Genomic DNA, 15,925 nt, shown 5'->3' on the forward strand with positions numbered 1-15,925 from the left:
CAAAATGTATCTCAAAGGATAGACACAAAATGCTGTAGTAACTCAGCGGGACAGGCAGCATCTCTGGAAAGAAGGAATGGGTGACGAGACCCTTCTCGAACCGAAACATCGCCCATTGCTTCTCTCCAGGGATGCTACGTGTCCCGCTGTTACTCAAGCATTTTGTGTCTATCTTTGATTTAAATCAGCATCTGGAGTTCCTTCCTACACATATAAATCAGCATCTCTGGAGAAAAGGAATAGGTGCAGTTTCGGATCAAGACCCTTCCTCGTACCTGTAGAAGGGTTGAAGAAGGATTTCGACCCAAGGCTTCACCTTTTCCTTTTCTCCAGAGATTCTGCCTGACCGGCTGAGTTACTCCAGCATTTTGTGTCTATCTCCAGAAAATAGTTGAAAATAATTATCATAGTGCCAAACATTCTTCATTTAAACACCAATTTAAAGGGGCAGTCTGTTGCCATTGGGCAACTTTCGAGGCAGCACCAGAACGGACTTAAACAACCCAAAGTTCAAAAACTGCACAAACCACCATAAAGTTGTTTCAGAATTTAATCGGTCCAAAATGAAGGAACATAAATGTTACTTACATCTTGATTTAAAAGTGAAAATAGAAGGATGCCTTAATAGAATCATTTTTTCAGCATTCAAAATGAATTTAACCGAGAGTATGATCACATCCGGAGTAAATCACAGTAATCACAAGTACGCCAAGTTATGATCCGCGTTAGCACATCAGAGCTGTCCACTGTGCCAGAGATATTGGGACGTCCAGCTGCTGCCACTCAGGCTACTCTGCATGGTTTCAAGATACAGACCTAATGCTGACCCGCTGCCAGAGTCTGTTCCCCGGCGCCCAGTTCCTGCTGCCTTAGACTTTGTTTTTCAAGTCAAACATGTCTTCATATCATTCTCTTTTGAGCATTATGCAGATGGTTTTAATACCCTATTCCCTTTGAGATTGTTATCCACCTACTGCAAAGCTTCAGTCCCTGATGACTGAGGAATATCCTTTGTTCAAATTGGTCCTTTGTCAGTCTCTTTACTGGAGCTAGTTCCAGAACAGTCTGGGAGTGTTAGATGTGCGTGAGCAGGAGAATGTGCTGCCTGCCAGGCCATGGTCGGAGGTGAATTGCTGACATTGTATAAGGAAGACATGATTGTCCTGAGCCTCCTCTCACACGGTTGGGTAGAATTACATAGCATAGAAAAATAGGTGCAGGAGTAGGCCATTCGGCCCTTTGAGCCAGCATCGCCATTCAATATGATCATGGCTGATCATCTAAAATCAATACCCTGCTCCTGCTTTGACGCCATATCCCTTGATCCCTTTAGCTCAAAGGGCTAAATCAAACTCTCTTTTAAAAACACCTACTGCCTTCTGTGGCAGAGAATTCCACAGATTCACAACTCTCTGGGTGAAAAAATGTTTCCTCATCTCAGTCCAGAATGGCCTACCTCTTATTCTTAAACTGTGACCTCTGGTTCTAGACTCCCCCAACATCGGGAAAATGTTTCCTGCATCTAGCCTGTCCAATCCTTTAAGAATTTTGTATGTTTCTATAATTAGATATTGGTACGTCCAGCTGCTGCCACTCAGGCTACTCTGCATGGTTTCAAGATACAGACCTAATGCTGACCCACTGCCAGAGTCTGTTCCCCGGCGCCCAGTTCCTGCTGCCTTAGTCTTACTCCTCTGAACCATCCCGCTGCGAGACCTGACCAGGATTCTGTTTATGATGAGGAGGTGCGTGAGTGAGGGAGCACAGTTCTACTCTTGTGGAAGAGACTCGGGTCCCTTGAGCCATGTTCCTGCAGCTGTGGGAGAGTGACCTGTTCACACACACCATCTCCCTGCTGGTACAAATAATCATTCAGCTGGATATCTCTGCCCATGATCTTCACCCGGCTAGCATCGCTCAGTCCATAAAAAACAGTGATCTGTTCATGAATGGCATCTCTATGGTCACCAATTTACTTCTATCAGACCATGAGGAGAGACCTGATAGTACATTCATTTATTTATTTGTTTATTTATTTATTTATTTATTTATTTATTTATTCCGAACAAGTAAAGACATTAAAGACATTAATAGTAACAAAATCGAAATTATCAAACAATTGGACATTACAATCAATATTTACAAAGCAATGAAAAGAACAAAAGCAAAGTTCCAATGTGTCTGTACAAGCTCGAAAAGGAGTGAGAAGAAGAATAACTTATTAAATCTCACCCCTTTTCCCCAACACTTCTACCATATTTAAAAATCAATTAATTAATAATAATAATACTACCCTAGGCAATTTCCCATAATACCTACAGACATATATATACATACAACTATTATGCACATACAAACTTCATATCTGAAGTACCCAAACATAAGTAAACAATAGTAAGCATTAAACATCAAACTATAAGAGGCATAGATAGTGGAGACAGTCTGAACCTTTTTCCCCAGGGTGGAAAACTCAAAGATTAGAGGCCATAGCTTTAAGGTGAGAGGGACAAAATTTAAAGTAGATGTGTGGGGCATGTTTTTTCTTTAAAACACAGAAGATGGTAGGTGCCTGGAACATGCTGCCAGGGGGAGGCAGTGGAGGGCGGTCACGGTGGTGCAGCGGTAGAGATGCTGCCTTACAGCGAATGTAGCGTCGGAGACCTGGGTTCGATCCCGACTACGGGTGCTGTCTGTACGACGTTTGTACATTCTCCCCGTGACCTGCGTGGGTTTGCTCTGAGATCTCCAGTTTCCTCCCACATTCCAAAGACGTACAGGTTTGTAGGTTAATTGGCTTGGTATATGTAAAAATTGTCCCCTGCGGGTGGGTATAGGATAGTGTCAATGTACGGGGATCGCTGGTCGGCGCGGACCCGGTGGGCCGAAGGGCCTGTTTCCATGCTGTATCTCTAAACTAAACAAATACAACTGTGGCATTTAAAAGGCTAAATGCAGGGTGTAGAGGGATACGGATCATGTGCAGGTAAAGGAGATTAGTTTAATTATGTTTGACATAAACAATGTGGGACCAAAAGCCTGTTCCAATGCTGTACTATTCTATGGTCTATATTTCTGATGGCACACCAGTATTCTTTCTGAACTGAAGTTGCTCCTTCCAAAATGTGAAGATGGACTCCTCCAAGATCTTTAGCATCACCTGCATTCAGGCTGCAAGGTTTCTGTCATTTTCATTCAAAATGGAGATTGATGTTTCTGAACATAAAGAGAAACAAGGGATATGGGGAGAGTGCCATAGAGTCAGAAGGTGAGCTGAGACAGAAGATCAGCCACACTAAAGCAGGCTTAAAGGACCAAATTACCTAATCGTTTTGGCTCTTTCTTATAAACGTCGTCCTGGACCCAATGGTGACATTTCAGCTGCACACAGCGAACATAATGACTTACACAAAGGTCACCTACTGGTCACAATAAAATATCGCAGGAGAGTATGCAGAGAACCTCCTTGTTTGAGCCTTAGTGGTTACAAATGGATAAGGACCTCACATTCAGCCTAGTGAGGTATTGCACTAAAAAGGGTCCACTTGCAGTCGCGTGGCCTCCTTCCATTCCTTTATTTTATCTTCAATGGAGGTGATACTGGACTTGGAATAAACTTTAAATCATCACAAAACTAAAGATTTATGTATGTGTATGTATATGTGTATGTGTATGTGTACTTCCTCAGGTCTGCAATACGGAAGGCAAAGTCAGCTTATTCAAAGAAATTGGAACAACAATTCAAAACTCATAATTCAAGAGAAGTCTGGAAAAATTTACAGAAGATGACGGACTACAAAAAACGTCCTGTTCCCATCCCAGATGAGGATCCGGATTTACCGGAAAAACTGAACACTTTTTATGCAAGCTTTGATAATGCCACCCCGCCATCTATGCCTCCCCCTCCACCTACTCAGCACCATTCACCATCTCTGAGGAGGAAGTTAGAGCGGCCTTCAAAAATCTTAATAAAAGAAAAGCGGCAGGGCCAGACGACCTCAGCCCCGCTGCTCTCAACTACTGTGCAGCTCAGCTGGCTCCTGTGTTCACCTCCATCTTTAACACCTCCCTCAGCCAATGTAGAGTCCCGCAGTGTTTCAAATCATCCATCATCATCCCTGTGCCCAAGTCCTCCAAGGTGAGCTGTCTGGACGATTTTAGACAAGTTGCACTAACATCAGTTGCCATGAAGGCCTTTGAGCACATAGTCCTCACCCATCTGAAAACACACACTGCCCCCATCATGGACCCTTTCCAATTTGCATACAGCGCCAACCGGTCTACTCCCTACATCATCTGGAATCACCAAACACTTATGCACGCATCCTGTTTATAGACTTTAGCTCGGCCTTTAACACCATACACCCAATTAAACTCTATAATAAACTGTTGGACATGAGCATTCACCCAGCCATGTGCCATTGGATCCTGCACTTTTTGACAAACAGACAACAAAGAGTCAAGGTGGGTGAAAAACTCTCCAGCCCTCTGACTCTCAACACAGGAGCCCCCCAAGGGTGCGTTCTGTCACCTCAGCTCTTCTCACTTTACACCAACAACCTCATATCCCAATGCAGCTCAGTCAAAATTTTCAAATATGCAGATGACACAACAATAATTGGCCACATCTCAGACAACAACGAATCACAATACCATCAAACAGTCGACAGCGCAGTCAAATGGTGTGCAGACAACAACCTCCAGCTTAATACATCAAAAACCTTGGAAATCACCATAGACTTCAGACGCAAACAAAACCCCAAACCCCCGGTCCATGTCAACTCCCATCCCATAACCTCCACGAACTCATTCAAGTTTCTGGGCACCTATATCTGCAATAATCTAAAATGGCACATCAACGCAGACCACATCATTAAGAAAGGACAATAACGCCTATACTTCCTCAGACAGCTCAAAAAGTTCAGAGTCCACAAACACCTCCTGGTCCGTTTCTATCAATCCATTATCGAAAGCATCATCACCTCCTCAATCACAGTCTGGTACAGAAACACTGACAGTCACTCACTACACAGATTACAGCGCATTGTCTCCAAGGCCTCCAGGACCATCAACTCCCCCCTCCCCTCAATCCATTCCATTTACCTCCAACGTACCTCAAAACGGGCAATAAAGATCATCTCGGACCCCTCCCACTCAGCAAACCACCTTTTCCAGTCTCTCCCTTCAGGGAGGCGCCTCAGGTCACTTGCCACAAAATCCACCCATTTTAAAAACAGCTTCTTCCCCTCAGCAATAAGAACACTCAATTCCCTCCAATAACAGAGAACACTAAGGACTCTTGATGTATATAGTGTCTTGTCTATGGTCTTTGTCTGTTCTTTTGCACTATGTTCTGTTGGTGAGATTTGTGATTTGTGATGTGGTATGGATGCACTTTATTACTATGATCTGTGTTGTTATATGTGTTAATGTGACTAAAGCAGTGTACCATCATGTACCGAACCCAAATACCACCAACCCTGGTTGCGTGGCAAAGAAAGATTCTATTCTATTCTATTCTATGTGTATGTGTATGTGTATGTGTATGTGCATGTGCATGTGAATGCGTAGGCGTATGTGTATGTGTATGCGTATGCGTATGTGTATGTATATGAGTATGCGTATGTGTATGATGGCAGGAAGCCAGGGATACAGAGGCAGGATGACTGGGGGTAAATGTCTATGGGAATTAAGGATGTGGGCAGCAGGATGGGTGGGGTGGGGTGGGCTGTGGGAAGAGAGTGTATGCAAGTGTGTTGTATGCACCTGACTAACTATCAGCATGAAAGAACTGGGTTTTAAGTGATGCAGAATTTGACATTAAGGAGCTCATGAAATTCTTTTGGAATTGGTCCGTTCTCTGGTGATTTCACTTCTGGTTGCCATGATTCAAGTTACTCAGGCCATATTCTCCTAATAATAATTCTGTTGCGACTCCTGGTCATCCCATGACAAAGGACCTCCCTTGGGCTGTTTTCTCAGTTACGATCACTTCAGTGACATTCTTGGTAAACGTTCTTTGTTTCATGACATCCTATCCCCATCCCGCACCATGGAGATTTGCCTTTAATGTCTGATGCTATTCTTGTTATTTTATACCAATCTTTTGATTTTCAGTTTGTGTGGGGGGAGGGGGGGGGGGGTAGGGTACGGGGGGGGAAGTTGGGGGAAATGACCCAACCTGATATCAATACTTTGAGCAGCAATTTTTTAAGGACTCCAATAAAATATCTAGGCAAGGTTAACTTAGCCAAGTTATAGCAATAAGGATACAATGAAAAAAAAAAGGTAAACATTTGAGAAGCGCAGCTTACACTTGCTAAATTATGTCGCATTTGCGAAATAGAAATGAAGTGGAGAAATGAAGACTTTTAACAGGTTTCCCCCTAGTATTGTGTTGTATAAGATTTTCTTACCAAAAATGACTGCTAAAGGGCCTATCCCACTTGGACGACCTAATCCACGAGTTTAGAAGCCCCTAGACGAGTTGAAAAAAATGTCAAGGTCGTGTTGACACGCCGAAGTAAAAGACCTCCTACAACTATGTCTACGACCTCCTACGACTATGTCTACGACATCCTACGACTGTCTACGACCTCCTAGGACCCCCCTCGGCCTCAGTCTTCCACACCTAAGACCAACTACGAGTGGAAATGATCATAAGATAAAATGATGTCATGTTTGCATTTTTTTTTCTCGGGCCAGTTACCGACCTACTACTACCTATGACCACCTGCGACTGCCTACGACTACCATCACGACCTACTACGACCTACCTACGACCTACCTACGAGTAAAAAGTATCCATTCTTTCCATGCCAACATTTTTTATTAGGCTGGAAAAAACACCGCGACCTACTTGAGGCCACGAATACGTGGAGACCACTCACGAGCATGAGGAAGAGTTACGAAGACCTCCTACGACCTTGTGGCGACCATGCTGCGAGTATGTCAAGGGAAAACTCGGCAGAGGTCGCCAATTAGGTTGTGAAAGTGGGACAGGGGCTTAAAGGTATTAATTCAATAAACTTCTCCTATTGATAAGCAGGTGGATCCATTGATAGGAATATTTTTAAATACTAAAATCCAAAAGGCAGTTAATGAATTTCAACTTTAAAACTTATTCATAAAACTTTCAAGCAGGCCATTAAAGATTAAATGCAACATTGCTGGGTGAGAGGCGGACCAGTTGGTTCAACATGTTAAAAATATGGCTAAATATGTCTATTAAAAAAAATGGTTAATGGAATCAAGGGATATGGGGAGAAAGCAGGAACGGGCTACTGATTTTGGATGCTCAGCCATGATCATAGTGAATGATGGTGCTGGGTCGAAAGGCCGAATGGCCTATTATTTATGTTTCCATGTTTCTATATCATCGACATTTAGATCTCAAATTTGGTGAGCTTCGACTGCCAGTTACAATATAACTCAATAAACCACGGGATGAAATATGATCCACTATCAACACCGTGGTACTAATCATCAACCTTCCAGTCAAGTACTTTACTGAAGAAAATCTCATTAAGATGTTTGCGAGACACGCTTCCAAACATTAGCTATCACAATAGAAAGGATTTGCAAAATTCCCTCTTCAGGATTCATTTTACATCACCCTCCTGCCATAAAACACTTTACCCAAGTAGCAGCAATAAGGTTTTTATTGTAATCTCATAGCTTTCTATTTGTAACTTATAAAAGAAGAACCATTTTGATTGAGTCTGATTTTTCTCAGTGATATCTATTTTTCAGAGATTATATACCAGCTAGGAGATTTTATCAAGTTCTCTTTTGGTTTCATTTTCTTGCTTATCCTCCTGGGAGATCAGAACCTGGCTCATGCAGCAAATTGTCCAAAAATTAAACTTCCTTCTCCGACAGCATGAACGTAGTTCAAACTACTATGCATTTTTTTTTCAAACAAATTGCATGTGCTCTTTCCATGTTCTTTTTCATGAAACTGCTTTCTAATTAAACAGGAAGAAGAATGCACTAATACCTGCTCCCAATTAGGTGGAATCTGTAATACCTGCCGCAGCCTGCCGAATGTTTTTTTTGCTCACTTCACCTTCACTGGCCCCATTCCTCAGAGGCTGGCTTCTGGCTGTCTGCCAGGAATTGAAGATCCTCATGCACAGAGCAGCAGTTCTCATTCTCACTCCTGCTTTCCACCCCCACCCCTCCTCCCTTCCCACTCTAACACCAAGCACAAATACAATTCCCTCCTTACTGTTTGGTATCTTCTGGTGTTCCAGACTGAGACATTCTTTGCATTGGTTTTGAATATAAGCCATGGCATATTTACTGCTATGTCAAAATTAAAATACAATGTTCATGTTTTAATTATTTTAACCCAGCTTTATTCATTTCAAACAATTGTCCAGAATCATACTGCTTTTTGTACTCATGTGATGAGTCTCAGGCCTGAGTGATAATGAAACATGCCATCAAGTAGAATAAAATATGAAGTTTATAAGGAAACAATGATTAATTTGATATTTTTATATACCAAACTCATTAATGCATAATACCAAACGTTAATAAGCAATGCTAATCTTAAAACATTAATAAGAATATATAGTCCATTTAAATGATTAGCCACAGACAAATTTAGCCTCAATGCATTATTGCCCAAGACCGTCAAGGGACATAGGGTGGAATTGATAACTTCTTGAACACAGTCTGGGCTCTGTGCAATTTGCAAAGGAGTGACCAAGACAGACAAATGTCACATTCCCAAATAAATGATTTTCATGTGGCATGAATAAAAATCTTGAAGAAGTGGCAGTTGTTAGACATAGTATAATAAAATAACTCTTTCGAAATGTGTAGGAAGGAACTGCAGATCCTGGTTTACACCGAAGATAGACACAACATGCTGGTGTAACTCAAATGTTCTGTTCTTGATTAGAGCTCAGTGGGCAAATATCTCACCGGGTTTAACAGTGGTAGCAAGGTGGGATATAATGTCCAAACATAAAAGAACACTGAACAAAACAAGGAGGACATTAAAGACCACCCATTTCAGAAAAAAAGATTGGCATTAGAATTGGTGTTATCAGCACACACAAAACTAGAAATGTTCATGGAAATAAATTTAAACAAATCAAGAATCTTCAGTGTGTATTTTTTATAAAATTAGAGTTTAATGTTGAAGCAGCCAAAAGCCAAATATCTCATGCCTGCCATTCTATAAGATCCCTTGACACAAATTCACATGCTGTCCAGCCCAATTACTAACAGCTGTAATTTGCTGGTACCATTTTAAGAATTGTATAGGAAGGAACTGCAGATGGTGGTTTACATATACCATCAACTCCACAAATTACACCCTGCTGAATTCATTCACCTCAATGCAAACACTTCGTAGTCCACCTCAGAACCCTGGACCATTACTGTTTGTTGACGCATGGAGAAACTTAAATATTTTCATAAAACATATGTTCATAAGTGATAGCCATGTGATAGCTAATGGCTATAAGTGATAGCCATTTGGCCCATCAAGTCTACTCTGCCATTCAATCATGGCTAATCTATCTCTCCCTCCTAACCCCATTATCCTGCCTTCTCCCCATAACCCCTGACAACCGTGCTCATCAAGAATCTATCTGTCTCTGTCTTAAAAATGTCCATTGATTTGGCCTCCACAGCCTTCTGTGGTGATGAATTCCACAGATTCTCCACCTTCTGACTAAAGAAATCTAAATAGAGTCATGGTCATACAGCACAGACACAAGATCCTCAAGGGCCTGTCCCACTATGGCGACCTAATTTGCGAGTTTAGAAGAGTTTGCGCTCACCACAAACTCGCAGCATGGTCGACACGTGGTCCTAGGAGATCACTGGAACTCTCCCTCATGCTCGAAAGAAGTTCCCGCATACTCACGGCCTCAGTTTGGTCGAGGAAAATGTTTCAGCATGCTGAAAAATTTTCTGCGAGTAAACATTGGTCGGTATGGTTCTCTTGAACTCGTAGAGCAGTGGTACTGGGGTCACTATGTCGTTATAGGTAGTCGAGGGAGCCATAGGCAATCTCCTTTGCTGACCGGGCATTTTAATTGGCTCATTGGAGTTTTCAGAACCAAGGAAAACCGACTGGTAGTGTTAAATGCCCGGTGAACTTTATTAAAAGTTGTCTGGCTTCTTAAAAGTGTCTCCACTCCTTCTCCCCCCCCCCCTCCCCTTTCACTCCCCTTCTCTTCCCTTCTTTCCCCTCCTCTCCCATTCTCCCCCGCTCTCTAAAGGACTTACCGTAACTGTGCCAGCCGTCTTTTGCCTTCCTGTTCATCGCGGGTGTGAATTTCAGACAGCGCTCCCCCGCTTTCCCTGGCCCCCGCCTTTGCGATGTGTGTGTGTGTGTGTGTGTGTGTGTGTGTGTGTGTGTGTGTGTGTGTGTGTGTGTGCGTGTGTGTGTGTGTGTGTGTGTGTGTGTGTGTGTGTGTGTGTGTGTGTGTGTGTGTGTGTGTGCTGACGGTAGATCCAGCTCGAGGATTTTCAGGCAAGTGCCCTCGAACTTGAAGGTCGCGTAAGTGGGACAGGCCCTTCACCCCAACTTGTCCATGCTGACCAAGATGACCTGTCATAGCCATTTGCTCATGATTGGCCCAGATCCCTCTATACCATTCTTATCCACATACCTGTCCAAATGTCTTTTAAATGCTGTTGCTGTTGCTGAGATTGTTTACCTATAAATACACTTTTGCCTTGATCAGGGGTGGGGAACCTGCGGCCTTCTAGGCCATTAACTGCGGCCTTTTGAATGAATCCAAATTTTGTAGAATAAATCCTTTTATTTTTATTAATATGTTTTTGTTCGTCTTTTATTATTTGTATTTTAATCTTAAAATGAGCATATTTAAAATACCAAAGAATAAAAGAAGATTCAACGAAATTAGCATTTTTCAGCATTCAAATTAGCAATTCAACCTCACCTAGTTGATGTCTCCAAGGGTCCTAAAGAACTACAGATGGAATTGATTGAGCTCTCAGAAGATGACATTTTAAAGTCCTTATTTGATGCTAAGAAAGATCCGATCGAAATATGGAAAAATGCAAATGAATACCCACGTCTTCGGCAACATGCACGAAAAATGCTTTCTTGCTTTTCAACCATTTATTGCTACAAATCTACGTTCTCCTACCCAACCCAAATCAAGACGCCCTTAAGGTCACAAATGACGGATACCCATATAGAAGATCAGCTGAAACTGTGTTCCTCCATGTTGCAAGCAAATATTCAAATACTTTCCCACAAAAAGCAGTCACAATAAGTGATTAAAAGGTTAGTTAACTTTAGAGTTAATAAAATGTTTTCATTTTCTTGAAGTTAGTGCATAGTAGTTAGATTTTTACAAAATAATGTACATTTTGAAGTATATCAAATTGAAGTTTCTTGAATGCGGCCTTATTAGATTACAGCTAACTTAATGCAGCATTCCAACATGAATAGGTTCCCCACCCCTGGCCAAGCTGAAGGACTTAATCAGAGATCAGATCATTTGGGAAAGGTATGTGATATTTTGGTGAGAGAATATGAATAAATCAATATATCTCACTGGAATTATATTAACATAGAAACGTGGAAGAATAGGTGCAGGAGTAGGTAATTTGGCCCTTCGAGCCAGTAGCACCACCATTCAATATGATCATGGCTGATCATTTAAAATCAGTACCCCGCTCCTGTTTATTCCCCATATCCCTTAATTCCTTTAGCCCGAAGAGCTAAATCTAACACTCTCTTGAAAACATCCAGTGAATTGGCCTCCACTGCATTCTGTGGCAGATAATTCCACAGATTCACAACTCACTGGATGAAAAAATGTTTCCTCATCTCAGTCTTAATGGCCTACCCCTTATTCTTAAACTGTGACCCCTGGTTCTGAACTCCCCCAACATCGAGAACATTTTTCCTGCATCTAGCCTGTTCAATCAACTGCACATTTAATTCATCCACCTTATTACGAATGCTCCTCGCATTAAGGCACAAAGCTTTCAGGTTTGTTTTTCTTATCTCCTTTCTACCTTTTGCTTCTGCCCTCCTTTTATGGCCCTCTGTCTCCTTGCATTGGTTCCCATCGCCCTGCCCTGTTAGTTTAAACGGGACCTTTCCTGCACTCTTTCCCGTAAACTGCACGCATACGCTTCCATGTTGATGACTCCCCCCCCCCCCACTGTTTAATTTAAACCCACCCGTGTAGCACTAGCAAACCTGCCTGCCAGAACATCGATCCCCCTCCAATTAAGGTGCAATCTGACCCTTTTGTACAGGTCACCCCTGCCCCAGAAGAGATCCCAGTGATCTAAATATCTAAATCCCTGCCCCCTGCACCAACTTCTCAGCCACATATTCAGATCCCCTATCTCCCTGTTCCTACCTTCACTAGCACGAGGTACTGGAAGCAAACCAGAGATAACCACCCTAGAAGTCCTGCTTTTCAGCCTCCTTCCTAGTTCTCTATACTCACGTTGCAGAACCTCCTTACTCTTCTTACCCACGTCATTTGTGCCTAAATGCACAACTACTTCCGGCTGCTAACCTTCCCTCTAGAGGATGTTCTGAAGTCGGTCTTATGCATCTTGGAGCCTGGCACCAGGGAGGCAACACACCATCCTTAAGTCTCGCCTGTCGCCACAGAATCTCCTGTCCAAACCTCTGACAATGGAGTCACCCACCACTATGGATCTGCCTGATTTCGGTCTCGCCGGTCGAGCCTCAGCGGCAAGGATTCGAGTCACACACTTGGACTGCTAGCGTCATCTGCCCCGACAACTCCCAAGAGGGTGTACCTATTATCAAGAGGAACTTCCACTGAGGTCTCCTGCCCACAACTAATCCCCTTCCTTTCCGTCTCTAATCTAAACTATTCACATGACAGCAATGTGGTCATTTGACATCTCACAAAAACCCCTGATCTGGAAACAGATGTCTGTGATTACAATTGTTGCATTTCAATGAGATGGTGGGTTAAATTGTGCAACATCTCTAATCTCATCTCAGTGCCAGTCTAGTTAGCATATGCAATGTTGTTATCCTGCTTTCACAATCCTGCTATCCACAATCCTGTTTATATCAATGGGAAGATGGTGGAAAGGGTCAATAACTTCAAATTCCTGGGCGTGCATATATCAGAAGATCTTTCCTGTACCCAGCACACCGATGCAATTGTAAAGAAGGCACATCAGCGACTCTACTTCCTGAGAAGATTATGGAGATTTCGACATGTCGAAGAGGATTCTCCTAAACATCTATAGGTGCACGGTAGAGAGCATTCTGACTGGTTGCATCGTGGCCTGGTTCGGCAACTTCAATGTCCAGGAGCGAAAAAGACTACAAAAAGTTGTAACCACTGCCCAGTCCATCACCGGCCTTGACCTCCCCACCGCCGAATGGATCTATCGTAATCGCTGCCTCAAAAAGGCAGCCAAAATCATCATGGACCCATACCATCCTGGCCACACACTCATCTCACCATTGCCATCAGGAAGAAGGTACAGGAGCCTGAAAACTGTAATGTCCAGGTTCAGGAACAGCTTCTTTCCCACAGCCATCAGGCTATTAAACACAACGAATAAGCTCTGAACTCTGAACTGCAAAAGACTATATTATAATTTGTTATTTGCACTATATTTGTTAATTATTGAACTTTTTCTTTTTTTTTCCAGTTATGTACAATGGTTACATATTCACATATTCTGTTGTGCTGCAGCAAGTAAGAATTTCATTGTCCCGTCCGGGACATATGACAATAAAAACACTTTTGACTCTCTTGACTTGCTTCATTTGCAAGGCAAAAATATACTTGTTTAGGTGCAGAGGCTAAAACCACATTCATTACGTTAAAAAAGCCCTTACACAAGAGTTGAAAAACTTATTTCCTCTTGTATTCCAATTCTTGTGTTGAAGACCAACTAAGAGTGCAGAAAAAGATTTTTGATCATACAACTGCTCAAAGAAAAGTATGGATGATATCATTTAATGAAATGGAAGAACTGAGGTGGATTGCAAGGGGGAGAGAGGAACATGGGAGATGGTGTTTGAAGGAAAGGTTAAATGTCCTATGTTTTTCTTAGCATTAAATAGGGCATCAGTTCAGAACCACAGTTGTGCTGCTGCAAGTAAGAATTTAATTTGTCTATCTGGGACATACAACAATAAAACACTCTTGACTCTTGAACAACCATTGACATTTCCAGTCAACGACCCATTTATACCATGTACACATAATTAAACTTAACTTGGCATCTCTTTGAATGGAAGATTGTCAGACTTATGCTTTCGGAACAACCTAAACAGAATTATGCAGAGTTTATCTATCAGCCAAGCAGTGTGAACAATATATTTAATGTAATAATAAGATTCATAACTTTAACAAAATTCTAGTGAATCATCAACAATCTCGGTCATTCCACAATCTATTTTATTCGTGGTCTAAGTCCTTTGGAATAGTGTCAATTTTACTTTGCTATCTTGGTATCATTATGAAACTTTATATTTCAACAGTACCATGTTATTGTAACTTCTGAACAACAGAATTCCAAGATCTCCAATGAATAAATTTCTGTCAGATTTTATGCCATTAATTCAATGTTTCTTAAAATGTCTATTCGTTGAGGTGAATCCTTATCAAAAGCCAACTCATATCCCATTTAAATGAAATTCATTGGTTTTCCTTCATCAAACATACCAAATGGTCACTTAAAAATCCAAGTTGCTAATAACATTGTTTCCAAAAACCACCTGTTCCAATGTGCATTGTCACAGTCTACATCTCATATTTCAGAACAGAACTTGATCATTACAAACGGAAAACCTTCAAGAGAGAATCATCCCTGCAGAAACAATTTTTCACTTGAGCAATATTGATAAGCATCTAAAAACAAGCGAGTCCATCTTAATAAAAACAGTCATCCACCTGTAGGATCCAATTAGTTTCTAGCATCATTGAACCGCCAAACCTGTTTATTGATGCTTTAACATTTTGCTTATGCCATCCACTGGACACCCACTGGAGCGGAGATCATTCCATTTCCACCACCACTTTCAAACTAATAATGGTTTATAATATGGACACAAGATTGGTGAATCTGTGGAATTATTTGCCACAGGGGGGCTGTGGACGCCAAGTCAATGGATATTTTTAAGGCAGATAGATAGTTTCTTGATTAGTACTGGTGTCATGGGCTATGGGGAGAAGGCAGGAGAATGGGGTTAGGAGGGAGCGATAGATCGGCCATGATTGAATGGCGGAGCAGACTTGATGGGCTGAATGTCTTAATTCTGTTCCTATCACATCTGAAATCCAAGATTCCTTAGTCAGGCCTAGATTATTTCTACTTAAATGTGAACATCCAATTTTGATTTTAAAAAGCACTAAACAGGAACAGGCTAATTTTGAGCCAGATGTCTACTTTATGCATGAGCTAATTATATTCTCCGTCAGTTCCAATGTAGAGCAAAACTGACGAGGGTTCAGTGAAGGGCCTGAACTGAACATGGCCCAGTCTGAGAAAGGAGGCTCTGTTTAAGTTTGCACCAGATATAATAAGCAAAGGTTTATGCTGATGCTCAAGGGTGAGTGACAGAGACCTACACTGTCGGACTGTTTAATAAAAACTGTCATCCAACTGTAGGATTCAATTAGTTTCTAGCATCATTGAAGCGCCAATTTTGTTGATTGCCGTTTTATTGTTTTGCTTAAGCGATCCACTGGACACCCACTGGAGCAGAGATCAGATGAAAAGTTAAACCAAGGCGCTCTTTGCTCTCACAAGTGAATGCAAAAGATCTCATGATGCTTTTTTAGAAGAAAATTAGGGTTCTGAAGAAGGGTCTCGACCCGAAACGTGACCTATACCTTTAGTCCAGAGATGCTGCCTGACCCGCTGAATTACTCCAGCTTTTTGTGCCTATCTAATATGTTCCCAGTGT

This window comes from Amblyraja radiata, chromosome 5, assembly GCF_010909765.2.
Source record: "Amblyraja radiata isolate CabotCenter1 chromosome 5, sAmbRad1.1.pri, whole genome shotgun sequence".
NCBI lineage: Eukaryota > Metazoa > Chordata > Chondrichthyes > Rajiformes > Rajidae > Amblyraja > Amblyraja radiata.